Source organism: Camelus ferus, chromosome 14, assembly GCF_009834535.1.
Source record: "Camelus ferus isolate YT-003-E chromosome 14, BCGSAC_Cfer_1.0, whole genome shotgun sequence".
Classification (NCBI taxonomy): Eukaryota; Metazoa; Chordata; class Mammalia; order Artiodactyla; family Camelidae; genus Camelus; species Camelus ferus.
Genome location: NC_045709.1, coordinates 33,940,923 through 33,949,366, shown reverse-complemented (window position 1 = coordinate 33,949,366; position 8,444 = coordinate 33,940,923).

The window sequence follows — 8,444 nt, the reverse complement described above, 5'->3', positions numbered from 1 at the left end:
CTTAGCCATAGCCTTTCCCCTCTGCCTCCTCCCTTTGACTGTCTCCACCTTGTCTTACCAAGTAAGTGTGTGTGATATGCCCACCTCCATCACACAGAGGAACAGGTCCTGCTCCTGCCCCGTGCCCCAAAAAAGTGGCTTTGCACCCTTTGGACCCAGCCCATGCTCAAGTCCAGCAAATGAGTCAAAGGCTGGCATCCCTTGGTCATCCACCAGACAGCCTCTCCCCTGGTCCTCTTCACTCTTTATGGGCCCAGCCTGCGAGTGAGTCCTCCAGGGCCTTCTCATAAAGGCTCTGTCAACATTTTCAATGCAGGCTTCCCTTCCCAGAGTTTACAAGTCAACTGGGAAACAAAATGAGCCCCGGCAGGAAAGTGCCTTACGAGGGAGCACATCCGAGCAGACGGAGCCCAGTGCAGCCACTGGGCGTTGAAATCTTGGCCAGTTTAATATCCGCATCAAACATGGATTTGTGTGGAATGTAGCCGCTTCTTTTAATTGCTCCCAATAAATATCCTGGGTAATTTTAAGAAAGACTTCAGCAGCAGCGCGAGCCTCTATTACCAGGAAGTGCTTTGGGGTATTGTGCGCTGAGAAAGGCGCTACATAAATTGAAACTCCTTTTGCTCCGAGCCGAGTCCTGAAAGTTCCTGCAGTGAGAAACATTTCGCACCGTGCACAAACTGTGAACTGTATATAAAATTAAATTTTCTGATTAAAATCTGCATTGTTGGACCTCCTGCCGGCTGCCACCATTTTGCTGAAATAAGATACTATTTGTGGTAATGGCAGCGAGGGAAACCTGTTATCATTGATTGTAAACTGGCTTCACTCCTACGGCTTAAAAATCTGGAGAGCTTTATTGTGCAAACATTGCATTTTCCGTACAAATATTACAGAGCGAAGCTTTACTGCGGGTTGGTCAGGCGGGGTGCAAGCGGGTTTACATCCCGACCCCAAGCGCCCTAAATCTCGTGCGCATCCAGCCCCGGGCTGCAGTCGGGGCTCTGCGAGGGGAAGCTGCCGGCAGGATGAGCGCCTATATAACCGTCTGCTGTGTTTTAATTAAAAAAATATTTTTCTTCACAAGGGCATTATTATTTGAGAGCGGAAGGAAGATAAAGGAAAAGAAAGGGCCTGGGAAGAGTTCAAATTTAAGAGCTCATCCCCCCCACCCCCCTTAGCCCAGGAAACCTACAGGATTGCCTTGTAAGGATTTACTCTCCCCCGCCCCCACCCCACCCCACCCCCACCCCCAGTCCCAGTCCCTCTCCCTCTCCCTTCACCGCCAACCTCCGAGACCCCGTTCGGAGAATCAGCCTCATAGAAGGCAACTATGATTCTGCACAGCATCACTGATAGAGGGGTCCAGGCTAATAACTTTGTCTGACAAATGCAGAATCTGAAACCGAAAAAAATGAGGACTTTTTTTTTCCTAAGAAGGTGTGCTCTCGGAATTAGAACCCCCAGGGCTGATTTTCATCTTTTGTTTCCCCAGCTTTCAGTCCACAAGTGAACACTCTCCAAAAGTCAACATCGGCCGCGAGCACATAAATATTTTTTATAGCCTTCCAACCATTAGAATAGATTGTCACTCTCATTTTGTAAATCATTTTGTTGCTTGGGTAATGCAAAATAGCTTTGACTTACAAAGGAAGAAAGGGTGGAGGGGCGGGGAGGATTTAGCAAAGTGATTGATCCAACTCGGTGTAGCTCGTATTTTGACAAAATAATGCCAAAACCCATTTCTTAAAAAACAACTTAGTCTCTGAATCTCACCAAATCTTTTTCTAGAAAAGAGCGTGAAGGTTACAGGCAAAAACATTGCCAGAGTGGAATAAACCAAGCCACTTCCTCTGTGGGATCCAATGCAGGGGAAGTGGGTTGAGGAGGATGGGTACTCACAGACCCATAGTTCAAGGCACAGACCACCTGGAAGGCACCGAGGTAAAATGGGTGGGCTCTTCCCCACACCCCACATAGGGCTCACTGTTTCCCTCTTGTAGCTTCTTTGCCCCGAAATTCAGCCCTAGGTATTCATATGCATTCATCTAAGCTGTCCCACCTGTGGGGAAAATACCTGCGGGTAGAAACAGGAAGTGCTCAGTGGGGTTCCTGACCCAGTCCCCAGTGTACTGCCCCGCCTACAGGTAAGAGTTTGGGGAAACTACTATTATTATGCCTACCTCTGTTTCAATTGCATAATGACTCAATAAATTAAAATAATTTACAAATCTATGAATTAGCTATCTTTGAAAAGTATTCCTTTGGCTTTCTTTTCTCCCTCTAAACCTCTTGTATTTTCTAGTCTTTCCTAGTTTCCATGACTCTAATTAGCCCCAGCTTGAGCTTCTTACTTGGTCACAGAACAGGGAAAAAAGGAAATCTGTTTTCACTTTTTCTCTTCTTACCTTCCGTATATGCCCTCTATTTGAAAACCAATAATAAAATGAATTATAATATTTCATTCACTCACTCAATAATTAACTAGGTGCTACGAGCCTGTTACCCCTCTCTCACTAGAGTTCTGCCAGCCTGAGGAATACATCAGAAATCCCAGCGCTACTTACTGTCTTTTAAACTAGTATTTAAAGATCCTGAGAGACTCTTCAAAAGGAACTTGCACCTGATGGTGCCTCCTTCTCCCAGCTTCACTCCCTCCTTTGCCTCACTTCCTGCTTCTTTGCAAGTAACCAAGCATCCTTGGTCCTCTGCCTGTTCTCCACAGGGCTCTGCTGCCCAAAGGATTCCTTTCCATGGCCCCAATATCTCCTCTAGTCTTGGCTGATGAATGCTTGACCTCCTCATGCCTCTGCCCAAACTATGCCCACATTTTTTGCTCCAGGCTTCCATTGATTTCTTTGAATAGTCATCAGTTGTTTGTTTTTATAAGAAAAATCATCAGCAATATTCCCGTGACTCTCCACAGTTTGCAGCCAGAAGACATAATGCCTGTCTCTGTATAGGGCATCAAAAGTCAGTGACAGGACAGATGCCTCCAAAAGTCATTCAAGTTTCAATAGGCTGGCTGAGCCAACCAAACCCTGCTTGTGTGCCCTTGCAAGCACGGACAGAGTGGGCAAAGCCAGACAGTGGGGCAAGAGGGGACTAGCAGGGATAAGAAGGAGCTTCAGGGACCACTGGTACTGCCATCACCATCCCCACCACCAAGGCCCTCATGCCGAGGCATGTACTGAAGAACCAGACAGTGAAGCCCTGTTCCCCTTTGGAGGTATTGGTGGAGATCCCTAAAAGGGATGGAGGAAGGGGTGGGTCCTCATGTACGAATCTGCAGTTCTGATGGATGGCTATCACCCAGTTGTCTTCCACGTTGGTTCCCCAAGGAGAAAGGCCAAGCCCCTCCCCTCTCTGAACCTACTCTTCCATCGCAGATCACAAAGGCTCCAGGTTGATCAGGCCAACAGCCCTGGCAATCACACTCTTCTTCAGCCAGGAAGGGGAGTTGAAATCCTGTCATTCACCAGCAAGAAGAGGACCCATGTTAGGCTCACCTCCCTTCTTCCGGCTCCATCCCCTTACCTCCCCATCACTGGCTTTCTCTTGGTATGGAATAGCTCCCTTCATTGTCCTTATGCTTCTTGTCCCATCCTGAGTTCTAGCTCTTTCTTTTGGGTTGGCAGACACCAGAGGGCAACATAATCTCACCTACTAGTGAGTTCTTTCATTTCACCAGCAGAGGGAAGAGTTTGAGAGAACCTACAAGAACTAGGAGGTATGTGGGAATGATTTTGAAATATGGAATTAGCTACTGCAGTAGAACTGCTCTCTCAAAGGCATCTCGTGCCAAGGCATTCTGTTCCCGTTGGTAAATAATCTGTTATAAAACTGTTTCAATGCATATTAACTCACCAGAGCACGACATTGGCAAAATTTCCCTCCAGGCTGTATTTTGCAAAGAGACAACTTTCACGTGATGTGAGACCTGAGATTAAACTAACAGAAGTCATACATTATTCAAGGTAAAGCTGACACTCCATCCCTTCCTCACCGCTTAGTCTTTTGAGATCTGGTTTTTATTTTGTTTCAGAAATAACTGGTAAGGCATTTAGCCCTGAATAGCTTGTTTTGAGTACCCATCATCGTGGGACTCTTAGGTGCTTTGAGGATGCATATGGGCTTAGTTGGGCAAGTGAGGCACAGTCAATCAGAATAACTGATTACGAACAAAGCAGCGGAGCCCTTGGGGCAAGAAATGCCCAAGTAACCCCTGTGAAACTTACAAGAGCCTGCTTCACCAGGGCCTGCCCATTCTGCCACGCCCATTGAAGGAATTAGAGAAGCTTCCTTTGGAAAACAGTTTGGAAGAAAAGGATTCAGAAATTAAACTTGTGCCCCTAAACTGACCATTTACCAAATAATTACCCTGACCAAGTTAGCACTAATACTTTAAAAAAGTAGACAACATGGAGCTCAGCAATCTGCTCAACCATTGCAATTTGCTCAATTGTTTGGATCTAATTACCTGCCCTGGATATTTTCTGCTTGGTGTCCCCAGCCTTTGAACCATTTCCAAAGCCAGAGTTTTATAGGAAGGGTCTTTGGAAACCCCTTTAGATAGAGTCTGTGATTCTATCCTTCTTTAGATGGATTTTTTTTTAACCCACATGACTTTGCCTTCATTGCTCCATCAACACCCTTTCTTTGATCAGTTACCTAAAGCAAGAGTTCTTATCCTGAGGTCCAGAAGTAGACTTGAGCATTTCCATGAATCCCTTGAAATTGTGAGCAAAACTTGATGTGTATGTACATAATGGTCTTTCTGGGGAGAGAGCCCATAAATTTAATCAGATTCTCAAAGGGCTCCATGACCCCCATCTTGCCACTCTGCAAGCATGAATGTCACTAGACCAGAATTTCCCCAGTCAATATGGAAGAATGGGTTTTGGGTGTGTGTCTGAGCCTCTGATCTCCCCAACCCTTGGGTGGCTGGACAGGGCCAGGAATGGCTGGAGCTTCCAAGCTGGTCATCTCCTGCCAAGAGCTGCCCAGTTGCTATAAAAATACTATTTTTTCTGTGTGCCACAGTGGATAAAATGTTGGGAAGCACTGCAATAATCTTTCCACTTTTATCCTATCCACCATCTCTCTTCCTTCATCTTTAGGGCCTTAATTATCCAGAGGGAAGCTTGGCATTGATTTGGAAATCTGCATTTCGTATACTTTGCCAGGAATGAAAGTGGTGTGGTCATCTCCTCTTCCTAAAAATGCTCCCTGGCACGTACAACTTGGAATTTGCCTCGCCAGCCACACGGTGGTAAGTGGGACCAATTCATTTCCCCACTTCCTGGGCTGTTCCTTTTGCTAATCCCTTTCCTGTAGTAGATCACCTTTGTCCATGTGTCTTCTGGAAAAGAAAATTTGACCTTTTCTTTTTAAGAATAAACTAAATATACAAATTGCAAGAATTTCTATGCCAGCTCCCTAAATGGCTCCCAGCTTCATAACCAATGTTCCTCAAGAGCACTCTCATACAAAGATTCTTTCCAACCAAGAAGGACATTAAAATCTTACACAGAACCCACATATAGCCAAATTCAAACTCAGACATAACAAACAGGGCAGGCAAGTTCCCATGACTCCTGTCTGACACAGAGCATCCCAAAATAGTGTGACTGTCCTAGCCCTCCCCGTTCCATGACCAGACCGGCCTTCCACAGTCAGCCTCATTACCTGATGCTCAGATCACATCATTTTACTATCAATTTCATAATTTTGGTAAACTAAGAAGTATGCCATTCACTTAGAATTCATTGATGATTCAGATTTTCATACAAACAACCGTCTGCTGCACTTTACCTGTCCATTTCAAAGTCTTGATCACCTAATTCTTAAATATTCTTCTAGCCCACATCACATTTCTATTGGAGAATGAAACTATCTGCCTTCCTTTTACCAGTTAGTCAAGTTGATAGCCCGGAATGTCAACGACAGTTTCTAACATCTTCAAAACATTCTTTCTCCCTTTTTACCTGAACCACCTGGTCCTAGACACATCCCTGACCCCTGACTTTCTTGTCAATACATCATTTCAAAAATATCTTACTTCTGAGAGAAAGAAATTGCTGCTAAACCATAAGGAACTGTAAATGCCTGTTTCTTCAATCTGTAAATGTAGTGTTACTGATCAGGAGGTTATGTAGGAAAAAGTAGAGTGTGACGTGGGGATTCAGGGAGCAGTGGGAGGGTCCACTGCACTGTCACCGTCACAGAGCCCCAAGGTTTGCAGATTTCACTTTGCTACCCAAGAAAAGTCACGAGCCCACAAAGACGTCTTTTCTTAAAAACCTACCACCACGAATTCTAAACTAAATTAATTATTCTTAGAATATTCCCAGCTGTAGTTAGAAAGGTTCCCCCATCCGGGTGCTCCTGGCCAGCTTTACCGTTAAGCACCACAGAGCCTTGTTCAAGAATATTTATACCAAGATGAACTACTTCCTTCTTAATGAAACTGACAACCAGACTGAATTCAGGATCCCTTCGCTTGAAGGCTATAATCCCTGGTAAATCCTTTAAGAAAGCGGTAGTGTCACTTTTCTATGTATTTGAGAAGCAGAGGGAAATAGCTGAATAAGTGCCTGAAAATCACTGGCAGTCATTTTAAAACCTATTTTTTTAGACAATGTCTGGAGTTACAAAAAACTGTGTCAAAAAAACAAAAACAAAAACAAAAACTGTGTCATGGGATCCCTAAAATAAAAAATATAGAAAATATGACCTTTTCTTTTTAAGAATAAACTAACATAGATATACAAACTGCAAAAAAAATTTTTTTCATCTTGTTTTTAACATATTTGCTGAGTTGACAGAAAGTGAAATGCTTCACTCCCTTCTGCAGCCATTTGAACAGTGGACTTGCTGGTCTTTATTCACTAACCTTAAGCATGTACTAGCGTTCGAAGGGAGAGATGAATACATTTGGGGGGAAAACATACAGTATTTTTTGTTTACTTGTGAATTTAAAGTAGAATGTTTTAACGTCTTTTCATTTTCCTTTTGATCAATCTAATAGCTAAAGCTGCTTTCACATATACTTGTGTTGTCCGGCCATCTCTAGGTAAATAAGAGGTGCTTTTTCTTGGTACTAACCTAATGTGTTTTCTCAACACAAGGTTGTTAAAGCTTCCTGAGCATCCATTTGCAAATCACTTAACAATCCAGTGAGGGAGGCGCAATAGGGAAAGGGCTATCACTTCAGATCCAGCATCATGCAGGTCTACCTGGAACCCCACCTGGTGGCTTTCATTTTCTGATATATTTCTTTCTTAAAATGTAAATGCACAACAGGAAAATTACATAGAGAAACAGTTGCGAGTATGGAAGAGCATAGCGAGTTCTGGACTCTGGCAGCTTCCAAACCCCGATTATTTCACACTGTAGCTGAGTTGAGTGAGCTGGGTGTCACCTCCTCTTTGAAGCCTTTTATGAGCACCCCCTGACTGCTCCTGCCTGCCCACATTGGACCTGTACGACCCTCGTTATAGCACCCAGCACATTTAAACTGTCCACACTCTTTGGCTTCTACATCTATGTCCCTGGCCACACAACAGAGTCCTCAAGCGTGGAAGTAAGTGCCTCCATCACCTGGGTTCCCATCCACTGCCATGGCCACCCTGACAGAAGACACGCTGGTAAACGTGGAAAGGACAAATACTTGCATTCTCCAGAATCCTCGTTTCATTCTCTAAATTCACTTGGTGCACTTAGCCTGAAGCTACTTGCTATCTAGACCAAGGATGAATCAAGCCTTTTCAACTTTCCCCAGGTGGTGAGAAACACAAGTATTAATACTGAAAGTGGGAGGAAGCTGGGAGGTAGAGACATACGTGGGGCGCACTCAGGAAAGGACAGAAAGAAGGTGAACGGGAGACTGAGACTCCGAAGAGGTCACAGAGTGAGTGGGAATTATGCGAATGTATGAAGCCACACAGGGATTCGACACAAGTGGGGACATGTCCCTGTGTGGCAGCCACTGACCCTGGAACAGAAAGAGCTGGCCCTAAACAATCTCCACCCCTGCTCGGCCTGGGGCCCTCCCTTCCACCCCAGGCCTCCGGGTCTTCCAGCTTCAGATTCCTCTGCTTTTCCCAAACACACAGGCCCCGGATCACCCACTCAGGATTCCGTGCCAGGCAACAGCCAGCCACCGCGCTCACAGGGATGATCTGTGCACCTCCTCCCAGCAACCCATTTCCGTGTTAACAGGTAACCTTCCTGCTGGGGACGTCAGGCACCACGCCAAGCTGGTAAAGACCACCTTTGGGGCCAGATGGACATTTTGGTGCCCATAAAATCCCACTGCCAAGGTGGCTACCTGTCTCCAAATAGGGTCTACCCCAGAGAGAGCTAAGAATCTAGTGAGCTGGGACCACCTGGTCCTACACATTCAAATTGCTAGTTCCTTTAAGGAGGGACAGTTCTTA